Source organism: Dendrobates tinctorius, unplaced genomic scaffold (assembly GCF_039654945.1).
Source record: "Dendrobates tinctorius isolate UK_male_01 unplaced genomic scaffold, ASM3965494v1 ptg000011l, whole genome shotgun sequence".
In the NCBI taxonomy this organism is placed as follows: domain Eukaryota; kingdom Metazoa; phylum Chordata; class Amphibia; order Anura; family Dendrobatidae; genus Dendrobates; species Dendrobates tinctorius.
The window spans coordinates 99,015,664-99,031,212 of record NW_027361679.1 but is presented as its reverse complement, the minus strand read 5'-3'; the positions used below and the strand labels follow the sequence as shown (position 1 = coordinate 99,031,212).

Sequence of the window (15,549 nt, the reverse complement as noted above, 5' to 3'; positions counted from 1 at the left end):
AGTATCAGATTGGATTTAAGACAGCCGACGCCCTATTCAGTTGCTGGTGATTCCTTCTGGCTTGTCAGCTCTGGGTTTTCAGCTCTGTTCCAGTCATCTAAAGCTAAGTTTTTCTGCTAATGTTCACACTAGATTTTGTTGGTCTATTCAGTTTTTTGGTGTGGTCAGCCAGCCCCTGCTGGGGGCTGTGCTGAATTTCCCCTCTTATTAATCAGTATTTTGCCAATTGGCTTTTTGTCCCTTACTAGTTCAGTCTCTTTTTGCTCTGTCTCAGAATGTTTCAGAATGCTGATATAGTGGGAGAAGTCTAGTGACTTCAGGGTTAATTTTGTTATCAAAAGTGTTGGACATGATTTTGTAGGGTTTTTTGCAGGTTGCAGATAGTGTCTCTCCTTTCCTTTCCTGTCTAGTTAGCTTGGGCCCCATCATTTGCTCAGCCTATTTTCCTGCCTGTGTTTGTGTCTTCATCTTGTTTCACCGTCAATATACATGTGTGGGGGCTATCTATTCCTTTGGGGTCTGCTCTGGGACAGTTAGTTTTCCCTTTTCTTGCTTTAGGCTTATTTAGTCCTCCGGCCGTGACGAGGCGTCTAGGAACATCGTAGGCACGCTCCACGGCTACTGCTAGTTGTGTGGTAAGATCAGGGATCTGCAATCTGCATAGTTACCAACCTCTCTGGTTTTCTATGACTTAGCTTGTTTACCTTTTTTCTCCTCGGTGACCCATTCATAACACTCTCCCTTAATCAGGCACGCATTCCAACAGTGCAGATGGAATCCCCCCTCCTCCTTACTGTGCAGCCATGGCTCAATGCAGTCAGGCAGTGTTTCAATTAATGTACTTTGGAGATCGCAGTCACACAGCTCAAGAGTTGTGGACAGCTATCCAGGCCGAGTTAGAGCAATGGCTGTCTTCACTGAACCTGGAGCCAGGGAAGGCTCTGTACTATAATGGTGCAAAATTGGTGGTGGCACTATGCCAGAGCAACCTGATACATGTGCCTTGCATGGCTCGCATCGTCATCCTGTTGGTACAGCAATTTATCCGCTACTATCCAAGCCTGGATGCGCTGCTTCAGAAAACATGGTCGCTGTGTGCTCACTTCCAATGATCGCACCCCACAGATCATCAACTTGCATCAAAACAGGGGTCTTTTGGCCTTCCGGTGAACCATTTGATTTGCAATGTTCCAACACGGTGGGATTCCACTCTGAACATGTTGCAGCGAAGGTGGCAGTAACGACGAAGCATGGTGCAGTATGACCTTTTGCATAGATGGGCCAATGCAGTACGGACGTGGTACAAATCACGCTTTTGGAGAGAGCACAGATGAAGGACCTCGGCACCCTTCTGCACAGTTTTGATATGGCTACTAAGACGGTTAGAGCTGACAATGCCATCATTAGCATCACTATTCTGGTCATGTACATGCTGGAGCACACTTTGAATAGTATGCGTGAGGAGGTGGTGGTCCCAGAAGGAGAGATGGAAGCAGAGGAGAATGCAGAAGGGATAACAATATCTCAAAGTTCTGGACTGTCGTCACACAGGTGGGTGCCATAGGAGGGTGGCTTATAGCGATCGAGGGGGGCTCATGGTACCATGCAAACTGTTAGTGAGGTTGCAGGAGCCGTGAAACAAATAGAGGAGGACGATGTGATGGATTCGTAACAGTCAGGAGATGAAGAGGCTAATAATCCCCTATGTGTTGTTTGTGGTTGACGGGAGGTGATGGTGATTGTTACCCCACCACTAAAACACCATGTACTTGGACCTCATGGAAGCAATTGACGCATGAGCGCCTTCTTGCTGCACTATCTTCAACAAGATGCCACTATTCTTAGGCTTAGAAATAGTGCTGACTACTGGGTTGCCACTCTGTTAGATCCACAGTACAAGAGTTAATTTAGGCAGATGCTCCCCCCCGAAAAGGGACGAGTGCATGCTGGAGTATCAAAACACGCTTGTAGACAAATTTTAGAATGGTTATCCCCAATACAGCAGTGAGAAACACAGTGTCATCCAACCCCATCTCCAAGATGTCTAACCCCGGGAACATCAAGGCGTCATCTCAAAAACATTAGCAGTAGCAGCAGTGTGTGTGGCATAAGCAATTTCTGTGAGTTGTTTTACAGATTTTTTAGACCAGCTCGAGCACCAGAAGAACAGAGTACAAGTCTGACATGTTATGAACGACTGGAGAGGATGGTGCAGGAGTATTTGGAGCTAAATTTCAATTGTCACCGGGGGGGGTTGTATCCTTTTGCATTTTGCTCTTCAAAAATGGAGGAGTGGCCTGAGCTCGCCTGTCGTACCTTGGAGGTTATGTCATTCCCGGCAGCCAGCGTTCTCTCGGAACGTGTCTTCAGCGCTGCTGGTGGTGTCCTGATGGATAAGTGCATCTGGCTGTCCCCTGAAAATGTAGACTGACTACCTTTCATCAAAATGAACAAGTCATGGATCTTCAATGATTTTTGTACCCCAGTTGCAGTCTGGACAGACTAGGCGATGGTGTAGTTTTTAGTGTCATGTATTGATCTCACATTATTGCAGCCTGTGCCACCTTTGTGTTGGCGTCTATGCCTGCTGCTGCTACTGCTGCTGATGATACAAGCAATTTTTTTTAAATGTGGAGACTCCACGTTGGGTCCCCATCTGGTGGATTGCCTGTAGTGGAAAGTGTGTCAGAGGCCTATTATATTGTTTCTATTCTGTGCAAATTGATGCCACTTTAGTGGTGTGTGACAATAATTTTTTTAAATGTGGAGACTCAAGGTTGGGTCTCCATCTAGTGGGTTGCCTGTAGTGGAAGGTGTATCAAAGGCCTATTATATGGTTTTTACTCTCTGAAAATTGATACGACTTTAGTGGTGTGTGACAATATTTTTTTTAAATGTGGAGACTCTAAGATGGGTCTCCATCTGGTGAGTTGCCTGTAGTGGAAGGTGTGTCAGAGGCCTCTTATACTATTTCTACTCTCTGGAAATTGATGCCACTTTAGTGGTGTGTGACAATATTTTTTTAAAATGTGGATACTCCAAGTTTGGTCTCCATCTGGTGTGTTACCTATGTAAGTAGGGCTGCACTTACTTTCAGTCAACTACCTGTGTTACTTTCCTTCTACCAATATTACTGTATGAAACTGATGTTTGTGCCATTTGAGTGTGGCTGGAAAAAAATAAACAAATTGGAGGTGTTGCATGAGGTATCAGGTCTCCCAGCTAAGAAGGCTAACACAGCTCCCTTACCCACCGGGTCCTCATTGAAACTTCAATTCCAACCTGTAAATGCTGGGCCAGACTCTGATACCTCATCCATGGCCCTTGGTTGACTTCTTCTTTGCCATTACAAAATATTCTACTGTGGGTCAATTGATGCCACTTTTCATGGTGTCTGCCCCTAATTTTACCTGTTTGGGAAGCTTTTTGTCACCCCTTAAGGTGTTATGTATACTTTTTGGTTTGGCCTCTTATTGAAGCTAATGGAGTTTGGGTAGTTTTGCTGAACAGTTTGGTGAACGTGTTCGGCAAACATCTAAACGTTTGGTGAATTGAACCAAACCGAAACTTGAAAGGTTCGCTCATGTCTAGTGCTGATCTAGAAGTGCAGAATTAAGTTAGTACTAAGATTAAATTAGTTGTACGAGAAAATTACATGAGTAAAAATTTGCCTTTTATAAGCATATAAATGTACATATTCAGATATAATTTCTACAGCCTGGCCATTCTTCTTCATGGCTTATAAGCATACCTGTCCTTTCACACCAAACCTATTAAAAAGCATTATCTTGCCGTTTTATCCCACTTGACAAGTTAAAGCGCAAAAGCAGTCTAATATGTTCAGAAACGTTCCCAATTATCATGTTCCGTAACTTACAAGCCACTCTTTTTGAGTGGAAACTTTGTCCTCATCGGCATTCTGCCAGCACAATAGGGGCTGGAACTTTCTTCCTCTTACCTTCTAACATGTATTTCCCCTCCAGTGCCTAGCCTACCGTGAAATAAAGCTTGCCTCTCTGTTATGTCTCTTACACACAGACAGGAGAGCAGGAGTAAAGAAACAAAGACTTGCGCCTATTTCCTGTAATGTTTCTCAGCATCAATGTTGCTAGAGGATTTAGCAGACAATTAAGAACATTTTATTAGTTATATACCACATTGTCTTTCTAGACAAACATATGGACTAGATTTTCCCTTCACTCATCAGTCGACCATTTTTGTATAACCCCACCCTTAGCATTATGGGAGGCTCATCATGTAAGCCATCCACATGGCAAGTGAATTACCAAGAACATTATAGTAAAACTATTCAATTAACAGTATGAAATTTTAAATTGAACTATTTTTTTTTTAATATTATTCTGGATATTATAGTATCTGTTGTTCCCATTACACAGGAACACTATTTATACACAGAGCTACAATTCTATTTCATGTAACTAATATCATGGAAGGCAAATATGTTCCACATTATCTCCCACTGACTGCAACAAACTTACTGTATGGTACAGAGCATGCATATCATATACTGATGAAAATCTCATTTACCACATTACTACAGAACGTAGATATTATCCCTTTATGGACCAACATATATAAGTTCATAGAAGGGCTGAATGAGCAACAATGAGTATAAAATGGCAGCACGAAACCTTGAATCAGGAGAAACGTTAGAATGAATTGTATTGAGCTTATCTTCATTTCTGCAAATCAGGTTCATAGATTTCATCTGCATAATGCACATATAACCTTCATATCCCAACATCTAGCAGCTTTCAGCCACAATTCATTTGAAGCCAACCGGATGGCTCTTAGACAATTCACAGCTGCGGGACAGCCCTGTTTTCCACTTGCTAACGGCAACAAGATCTCAACTTCACTACCATCACACGCAACGCGCCCTTTTCGAAAAAAAATAGAGGAAAAATCATCTCATTCAAACTAGCAAAAGATTATACTGTACAAATGGTTGCCTGGAATGGAACATGGGATTTCAGCATGATGTAAAATTACTGTATGGTGTTTTAATAATAGAACATCTCATGCTGCCCTATTCTAATGAAAAAAAGAAGCTTGAGTACTTGAGATGGCAGAATGAACAAAAGGGACCTACAGAACGGTGAAAAGCATAATTGGATGTATGTTACCAAATCAGAACTTATAAGAAACCATATCAAGACTTTGTCATGGGAGGAGTATTACCATGGAACATTGTTATATGCATTACCCATAATTAACAGACAGCAAAAATCTGCAGGACTAAGCAAAGTAAAAGTCTTTATTACAGGACAGAGATAGACATGTAGATAGATAGATAATAGGTAGATAGATAATAGATAGATAGATAGATATAAGAATATCTATGCAGCAGTAGTGAAGTCTAAACTTCATACATTCCTTGTCTGCATACATCTTAGTGCTTACAGAGTGCTGCTGTATTCTTTTGCTTGTAGATATATAGATTGAATGATAGATTGAAATGGAAAAACTAGAGCAGCACTAGAATATTGAAGGTGCAAAGCCTCCTTTGATGCAGAGCATCAAAAAGAGTGAAAAATGTGGTAGAGTTGAGCGAATTTTTCAAAATTCGGTTCCGATCATGATCGGCGGCAAATATTGTTTTTGCAATATGTGCCGAACACGGCCGAAAGACATCGGAGTCAATGGGAGTAAAAATGAACAAATACGTTCGGAACCGATCATCAAACATAAATTCGGCATGAATAGGCTACCAATATGGCACGAATGTGGCAAATTCAGATTCGACGACCGATTTCAAACTTATTCGCTCAACTCTAGTTTTTAATTGCCTATTGCAGTGACATTTCGATTGAAAAAGACCTTCCTCTAGATAGATAGATTTTATAAGAATGCATTATACCCTTGTAATGCAGTCCACATTTCATATATTCTTTGTTTGCATACATCTTAGTGCTTACGGAGTGCTGCTGAATTCTTTTGCTTGTAGATAGATAGATAAAAATTGCGCTGCTGCTTTCACTCATTCATTTGACTGGCTACTTTTGAATTGGGTGAATGCATTGGAAGAAACCATATATATCATAGAAAAAGTACTAAAAGTCACAAAAATAGGAAGAGTAGAAAAACAATACAGAAAAGTAATTCAAAATCCCTGCAGTGCATATATATAGGGGAAAGACGTGATATCACAAAAGGGTTAAAAAGGTGAATGGAACAAATCAGAATTTTCAGCAACAAAGCATCCACATTCCAATTATGCCCTGATTCCCTGATCACCAAGACCTATTCATGTAAGTGACACTGCAGACTCCACCAAGTGACACAGATGCAGAGATCACACACTACTGTTGGTTGCACATTAGAAACCTGCTTGCACATCAAGAAGTTCCTTCTGATAGCAGTCTGTTCTTTTCTGTCTGCAGCAAACAAGTCACATCTGGAGTTGGACAACATACCGTTTTAGATTTTAATGTTACTTTAGAAATATCAATAAATTAATAATTGCTTGAAAAAGTTGCAAACTCTCAATAGTCTAATATATAGGCTGTAGCTTACACTGGAATGTGTTCGCAGATCAGTTAGCCTTACAAATAGACATCCGCAAATTATAATATCTTCAAGATGCCTCAAAATATATTTGAGATTTAAGACAGATTTGTTTTATCCCCATTGCATAGAGTGAGAATGAAACAGAGATACATATATATGTATGTACGGCATATACCTTCAGGTCCCGGAGAGTGGTAAAGTGTCCAGAGGTTCTTTTGTTTAGTGGAGACTGGACAGAAAAGAAAGGAGAAAAGTTGTGTTCCCTGGGATGGGAGCAAAGGAAAAAAAAAAGGTAGTGCTTCACCCAAATTGGGCATGGGGAGTGTCTTCTACTGGGTGCATAAAGAAGTACAAACCTCCCACATTCTTTATCCAAAAGTTTCTAACTTGAGAAGAGGGTGGGGGGAAGCAGAAAAGGAAGGGAGGGGGTAGGGAGGGGGAGTTGTAGACATAATCACCTAAAAGATTCAGTCTACGTTCATTGCAGATCATTCCAGAATGCTTTCCACTTAATCCAATCCAACACTAGCACTATAAATCAAGTTCTGGCTTGGAATCATCAGCTCATTTATGTTATTTTTTTTTGTTTATTGGAAGAGCAATATACGTGTTTGAAGAGGTGATTCGACAGTTTGGCAAAATACAACTAGAGTATGTACGTTTCTACTTCATTCTTTGTAGACAGAATCTAAGGCGGCTTTTCCTGTCTGACAAAAACATTGTCTCAAAATGGTAGACATTCTTTGCGTCGAATACTAATTTTTTGATTGAATGCATGAGAAAGTGATTTTTTTTTCCAAAGTGCAAACAAAAAGTTTAGCACACTATCCAAAAAAAGGATGGGATCTAAGAGAAAAGTACCAAATAAGCCTTAATGGATCCTCAGGACCAGAAGTCTACAGCAAAGGTCAGAATCAAGTGGCCTCGCTTTGTGGAAGATTAATAAGAGTCACCAAAGCATTCACTAGGAGCCAAAAAGTCTATTTCTGGTCTGCTCTGAAGGGCGAATTGTGGTTGTCGAGAAGTAGGGTATCCGATGGCCATATACAGACACACCTAGATCTCAAGGAGGGACATACTATGGGCAAGAACTATGGACAGTGGACACACAATGAAAAAAAGAAATCTGAAAATTTCTCATATCATCTGAGCCAAAAAAAAACGAAGAAATAGAGATTAATGTACTCAAATAATTAGGAACCACAGGGTCACCATTCCTGAGGAGCTTTTGCTCCTTGGGCTGTTATACAAACTAACCACAATCTATGGCTTAAATTGAAAATGTGTCAATCCAATGAGTAGCCAATGAGCCAACCTGCAATAGCCCAAAAGCTTAATTTCTCTGTGCATAAAATGCATAAATGTACCCATCATTTAACACCTTCCCAGCTGGAGCATTTTCCATTTTTCAGCTTGGGTTTTTTCCTCGCCTTCTTCCCAGAGCCATAACTTTTCTGTCGCAAAAGCAGTATGAGGGTTATGAGTTGTACTTTTGAATGACACATTAGATTTTATCATGTGATGCAATTGAAAGTGGCAAAATTGTGAAAAAGCTTGATTCTGCAATTGTTTTTGGGTTTTATTTTTAGTGTTTATTATCCTAAACAAATAACATGGCAATATAAATCTTCAGGTTAGCAAAACTACAGTGATATCTAACATGTAAAGATTTTTATCTAAGAAATTTGGCCACACACTGCTAATGAAGCTGTCAGACATTGACAATGGCATCTTACAGGTTAACAGCCTGCTGGTAGAACTTTGATCTACTCATGGCTACCATCATCTTCCAGCAAAAGACTCAAGAAGAATCAATGGTGGAGGTCGCCGCCCAATATGTCACCACATGTCATAAGATGAGAGGAACTAAAGACCTCCAAATGGACAATCACTCCCCAAATTTTGCCCCCAACACCCCATCCCCACTACCCTAATCCACTCCCCTGCCACACTGCTTTTCTTGCTTTGGCAACACTAATTGTATTTTGGTCCTGCCAATAAAGCCTATTTGAATTGAATTGACTCAGGAGAAGGAGAAGACACAGCATGTGACAAACCATTAAGTGATATGTCGCTAAGGGGTTAGCAGCAGTGGTCATAGCCACTGATGAAAGCTGATGCTAGACTTGATCTTAATCAAAATATATACTAGTACCAGTCTAAATGAAAAGCTCGCTAAAGAAGGAAGAGCATTCACTTTAATCAGGAATGAGATTCAGATGGTCCCCACTGGTTCGGGGGAACCATGTGACACTGAGTTACTTCTACAGAGAAGCCGTGAGTCGGGATAGTCAGGAGTTCGAGGTCAATAGCCAGGAGGGTACGTCATAATCAGATGGAAGAGACAAAGATGTAGTCAAATAACATCCAAGGTAAAAATATGGGGAGGATAGCAGATCAGATCACAACAATTAGACAAATGGATGGTCAGAACGAGGTCCAAAGTCAGGCAGTGATAGATCAATGAGCAAGGCACTAGGCACATGGAAAACAAAAAACTTAGCTGAAGCTAAGGCTGAGCACTATTTACGACTGCCGGCTCAGTTAAATAACTGAGCAATCAATGTAATGTGGAGCGTCTGGCGAGTGCTCAGCACCTTCCAGCCTCAGATTGGATGGCCAAGTTGTCAATCAAAACACAGACAGCTCAGCACGCCCCTGCACCAGACTGGAAAACTAAGCTGTCAGGCGCTGCACAGACAAATCAGCACGCCCCAGCACCAGACTGGAAAACCCAGTTGTCAATCACTATATCCTAAGACACACTGAGAGGTGGAATTATTACAAACTGATTGTTAAGCAGGAAGCAGTGCCCCAATCTGGTTCTGGGGGCCTGCCTTGGACGCACATTCACTTCAAATGTATTATAGTGCATAATATCTTTTTCCTTTTTATTCTTACAGAAGAGGACAATATGGAGGATATATGGGTACATGGATGAGGGACATATGATATGAGGTCCTGGATGAGGGACAAATGGCATGGGGACCTGGATGAGGGACATAATGGAGACCGGGATGAGGGCGATATGGGGACCAGGATGAAGGGCATATGGGGACCTTGATAAGGACATATGGGGACCGGGATGAGGGATATATGGTATGGGGACCTGGAGGATAGGTATATGATATGGGGATCTGGATGAGTGACATATTGGGACCAGGATGAGAGGCATATAGGGACCACAATGGATGACATATGGGGCCAAGGATGGGGAGGATATGAGATCCAGGAAGGGTTACATTATTGCGTAAAGGAGTCAGGATGAACAACTTTATTACAGGAAGGGGCCCGAATAGGGGAAATTATTTCAGAAGGGGGCAGGGATGGAATAAATAATTACAAGAGGGGGGCCACTATTACTAGAAGGGGCAAGGATGAGTAAAATAATTACTGTATCGGGGCCAGAATGAGGAACATAGATTATTGCTTTATGGCAGGGGTGGGGAACCTCAGGCCCCAGGGCCATTTACGGCCCTCGATGACCTTTTATCACGCCCCCCGAACAGATTCTCAGAGACCGCATTCTTGAGCAGGGAGCTGTATTTTGATTGCCACAAGCTCATTAATTTCTTCTTCCTCTGTTAGCACACACATGCAGTGTCCACTACTGAACATTGAAGGGCATGCAATGAAAGATTAAGCCATAAAACCAGTGCCAGAGTCAGGATGCACTTTGTGGGCGGAGTTTGTATGGCCCCCGAAGGATGGTATAAATATCCAAATGGCCCTTGGCAGAAAAAAGATTCCCCACCCCTGCTTTATGGTGTCAAGTGTTACTGTGCAGGGCGGCACCATGTCCCTTTTTTTCCTCATCTGGCGCATTGTAGAAGTCGGGGGAAAAAGTGTGGAATGTGATCTAGAAGCGATCAGCTATAGATATCTGTCTGTTATTTTCGCAGAGTCGAGTCCTGGCTGGAAGGAGTGATAACGATCTGCACCACATGAAGAAGAAAAGTTAAGATAAATGACTTCTACTTGAGACGCTCACTGGTAAGCCACTGTACTACATGTGCATGCGCACTATACACCATATACATGGCTCCTGTGTATAATGTCACCGTTGATCCCTGTATTATTCGTACATTTTCACTATATACAGGGCTCCCGTGTATAATGTCACTGGTGACCAATGTATTACCTGTACACTATATACATGGCTCCTGTGTATAATGTCACCATTGATCCCTGTATTACGTGTATACTGACACTATAAACAGAGCTCCTGTGTATAATGTCATCGGTGAGTCACTGTATTTCCTTTGCACTATACACTTTATACTAAATATAGAGCTACTCTGTATAATGTCACTGGTGATGATATTAATGTTATTAGTATTATGGTCTTTCTTAGTGATCAAAATTGTAGTATTCAGTCACTGTGTGGTGCTAATATGTGGCCCAGTCATGGTGTAACGGTATTTGTCACTTGTATGTGATATTATTCAGTCACTATGTGGTGGGTGGTATTATGTGGTCTGGTGATGGTGTGTCAGTATTTCTCCCTTGTATATGGTACTATTTGGTCACTATGTGGTGGTAATATGTGGTCCGGTCGTGGGGTGGCAGTAATTATTCCATTAAATGTGGTATTATTCGGTCACTATTTGGTTGTAATATGTATTCTGGTCATGGTGTGGCAGTATTTCTCCCTAGTACTGTATGTGCTATTCAGTCACAATATGGTGGTAATATGTGGTCTATGGTGGTATGGTGGTATTTCTCCCTTGTATGTGGTATTATTCATTCACGTTGTGGTGGTAATATGTGGTCTGATGATGGTGTGGCGGTATTTCTCCCTTCTATGTGGTATTATTTGGTCACTATGTGGTGTAGTCTGGTCATGGTGTGTTGGTATTTGTCCCTTCTATGTGGTATTATTTGGTCACTATATTGTGTTACTATATGGTATGGTCATGGTGTGGCGATATTTTGCACATATTTGGCCTGTGATTAGTGAGGCAAGAGATTAGGTGCAGTAGACAGTTGAGGTGACAGATGAACGGGTGCTCATCCTTTCCTATATGACCAATGTTCCTTTAGTACTAATTTTAAAAACTTGTAGAAAATCCTTTAATACTATTCACTATAATGAGAAGTGACTGACAGTGACTGGAACAATGTGCTCATGACAGGAGGCAATGAGACTAACTAAGAAGGTAGAGGTTGTGCAAGAAAGGGAAAACGCTTTTACTTTTAGCTCCTGTTTCTCTGTATTTTGTGGTTGAGGACAGTGTGCGTGAAAATGGGTGTGGTTAACAAATTAGGGATGGCTTTAAAATTGCCATAGTTTTAAATTGGGTGTGATTTCTTAACACAAACAGAAACCTGTTAAAAATCTGAATCCTACCCTTGCCTTTAATGACGCATGTCTTGGGGCTTCCATGCACCAGGGTCATACATCTACTCCAGCTTTATGCCACTATCTGGTGTAAATGATAGCTATTTTCGAATCTTTGATGACCACTCTCCTGATACTACATCCAGTCCATTTTTTGAAACAGCAAGTCACACTTTTACTAAGCAAATAAACTTTCACAAAATCTAAGGGCACAACATTTACATGATGTAGAACTCCAGAATATGCTGGAAACTTACTAGACTTCCTATAGACTTTATGTGTGCTTGTGATATTGAATTCGTCTGATTAATCAAAAACCTGAAAAGCTTCCAGTCCTGGAAATTAGAAAATATCTTCAAACCTCTTATTTCAAAATTAGTCTGACTACAGACTACATTTTTCCTGGAACTCTGAACTACTCAATATATTTCTCTCCAGAGGACCCTCATTTTTTAAACATTAAAGAAAACAACTTATAGAGGGACCATTTCTTTTTGCTTCCATATATAAACAGTTAAATATAGGTCAGCATGCCATTCTATACATAGTAAAGAGTATTAGTATTCACATTCATCAGGCTTCTAACCCATGAGTGGACCTACCGTATGTGCAACCAGTGCAGCTCCACAGGGGTCCAGTAGGCTAAAGGCCCCATCACACATAGTGACGCACCAGCTATCATGACAACGACACGACCTGGCAAAGATCGTTTGTGCGTCGCTAGTTAGCTGCCAAACAGGCAGATCTCCTAAACGACACAGCAGCGATCAGCGATCTGTATAACGACCTCGGCGGTCATTGGGACCTTGTCACACAGCATGTAGTGTTAACGATTCAGAACTCAATAGGCGTGATTGAGCGTTACCTTTTTCACGCCCCTCTGCACAGATTGGTGGTCACTGGTAAGCTCTCGCTTTTTGATTGGGCGACCGCATCATAAAAGACGACGTATTAGCGCTCCCATCCATTGTTCTCGAGCGCTGGGGTTATATCATATGACATTCCTGCAGCATTCCAGTACGAGTCCATATTGCGTCCTATGAGCCTTCTGCTTTCCTGCTCCTGCGATCCAGTCTGAGCCGCTATTGCATTTTCCTTGGATTTATTCCCTCTGGATTTTTATACTCTGTCTTGCAAGGTGTTGTAGTGGCCACCAATCGGAGTTGAGGGGCGTTGCAAAAGAAAACCTAAGTCTGCGCCGTAGAGATATGAGTCGCCAACGAGGTCGCTCGTCATTTATAAAGGGTATCAAACTCAGCGATTCAGGCGGACCACGTGACACTAACGATCAAAAAACGGCCCAGGACATTCGAGCACGATCAGCGACATCGCAGCGGGGGCCCCATCGCCGCTGCATGTCACACATAGCGACATCGCTGACGATGTGGCTGTTGCATCATCAAATCGGTGACGCATAAGCGATCTCGCTTGCAATCTCACTATGTGTGACGTGGCCTTAAGAATTGACCTGCCACCATCAGAGTGGCTACTGACTGTCTATTATATACATAAAGGGGAGTTTCACAATGAGATATTGGGAAGAAAGAGGCCCATATTCTGTTCTAGCACTGGGGATCTCCATTGCTTGTGTCTGGCCCAGATTAATAATGGTGATCGGCTGAGGCATATACAGACAGGAAAATATGTTCACAAGGGAATCTGAAGGGATCATATTTTTGAATATGTCTTGATGGTGTTACAAAAAACACCATTTTTATAAAGACACAGGCACTATATACTGTTTATGTACACATATAGACATACACACTATAAACTGTACATACATAAAAACCCATTTGTTAATTAATCTAATATTTTATTGGCTATTGTGTTATATACAGTATACACCTATACACATTCACTTTACAGTGGATATATACACATACAGTATAGGCACACTCAAACATGCACACTATACACTATGTGCCCTACTAGGCAATTTGTGTTTTTGATGAGTAATTTTATTATTGAACAACTGCAGAGCCATCGGTCAATCCAAAAAGGTTAATAAATCTGAATATTTAAGAATGTAAACGTAAGGTTTTGTCTTTCCAAGGAGAATATCTGTGCAGAATTATTATGCGACTAAATGAGAAACATAAATTTTCTTATCTCAATTGTTTATTTTCATCTGAGAATGATAATAATAATAATTATTATAAAACAACTCAAAATCCATTTCTATTCACAGCCTCCCAGACACTATTCAGAGAGGTGACCATTTTCCTTCAATCTCCAGTTTAAGAAGGGCCAACAAGTTCTCCATAGAGCTTAGGTCATCTTTAAGGGGGGTTGTCTGGTCCAAGCCGATATGTCTGCAGTCATTTTGTGGGACAGTTTCTGAGCAGGGACCAAATGGTAGGTATGCATTATACCCACCATCTACACTGCGTTCCGAATTATTATGCAAATTGGATTTAAGTGTCATAAAGATGTAATTTTTTGTTTTTCAAATAAACTTATAGATGCTATTGTGTATCAGGGCTCTTTGGATCACTGAAATCAATCTCAAACGCCTGTGATAATTAGTTTACCAGGTGAGCCCAATTTAAGGAAAACTACTTAAGAATGATGTTCCACATTTTTAAGCAGGGCACAGGTTTCTAGGAATTTAGGAAAGAAAACGGATCTCTCTGCTGCTGAAAAGCATCAAATAGTGCAATGCCTTGGTCATGAGATGAAAACATTAGATATTTCCCAAAAACTTAAACGTGATCATCGTACTGTTAAGAGATTTGTGGTTGATTCTGAGCACAAACATGTTTGTGCTGCTAAAGGCAGAATGAGGAAGGTTTCTGCCAGGCAAGTTCATTGGATTAAGAGAGCAGCTGCTAAAAAGCCATTACAAACCAGCAAACAGATATTTAAAGCTTTTGGTGCCTCTGGAGTCCCTCGAACCTCAAGGTGTAGGATCCTTCAAAGGCATGCTGTGGTGCATAAACCTACTATTCGGCCACTCCTAAACAGTGTTCACAAGCAGAAATGGTTGCAGTGGGCCCAGACATACATGAAGACTAATTTTTAAACAGTCTTGTTTACTGATGAGTGTCGAGCAACCCTGGATGGTCCAGATGGATGGAGTAGTGGATGGTTGGTGGATGTCCACTATGTCCCAACAATGCTGCAATGTCAGCAAACAGGTGGAGGAGTCATGTTTTGGGCTAGAATCATGGGGAAACAGCTGGTAGGGCTCTTTAAGATTCCTGAAGGTGTGAAAATGACCTCTGCAAAGTATATAGAGTTTCTGACTGACCGCTGTCTTCCATGGTATAAAAAGCAGAAATGTGCCTTCAGGAGCAAAATCCTCTTCATGCATGACACTGCACCATGTCGTGCTGCAAAGAAGACTTCTGAGTCATTCACTGCTATGGGCATAAAAGGAGATAAACTCATGGTGTGGCCACCATCTTTCCCTGACCTCAACTCTATAGAGAACCTTTGGAGTATCATCAAGCGAAAGATCTATGAGGGTGGAAGGCAGTTCACATCAAAACAGCAGCTCTGGGAGGCTATTCTGACTTCATGCAAAGAAATACAAGCAGAAACTCTCCAAAAAATTCACAAGTTCAATGGATGCAAGAATTGTGAAGGTGATATCAAAGAAGGGTTCCTATTTTAACATGTAACTTGGCCTGTAAGGATGTTTTGGAGTTAAATAGCTTTTTTGTTCGTTGTAT

The 15,549-nt window shown here is 41.4% G+C and overlaps 1 protein-coding gene across 1 annotated transcript in view; it reads right to left on the bottom strand.

Annotated features, from left to right (window-relative positions):
• The window catches only part of LOC141049088 (fibrillin-2-like), a 293,475-nt gene extending 286,720 nt beyond the window's left edge, over positions 1-6,755 (bottom strand). Inside the window, exon 1 of the mRNA XM_073545236.1 lies at positions 6,707-6,755. The gene's annotated coding sequence lies outside the window, so the exon portion shown is untranslated. The remainder of the gene's footprint in view (positions 1-6,706) is intronic.
• Between the last annotated feature and the right edge of the window lie 8,794 nt (positions 6,756-15,549).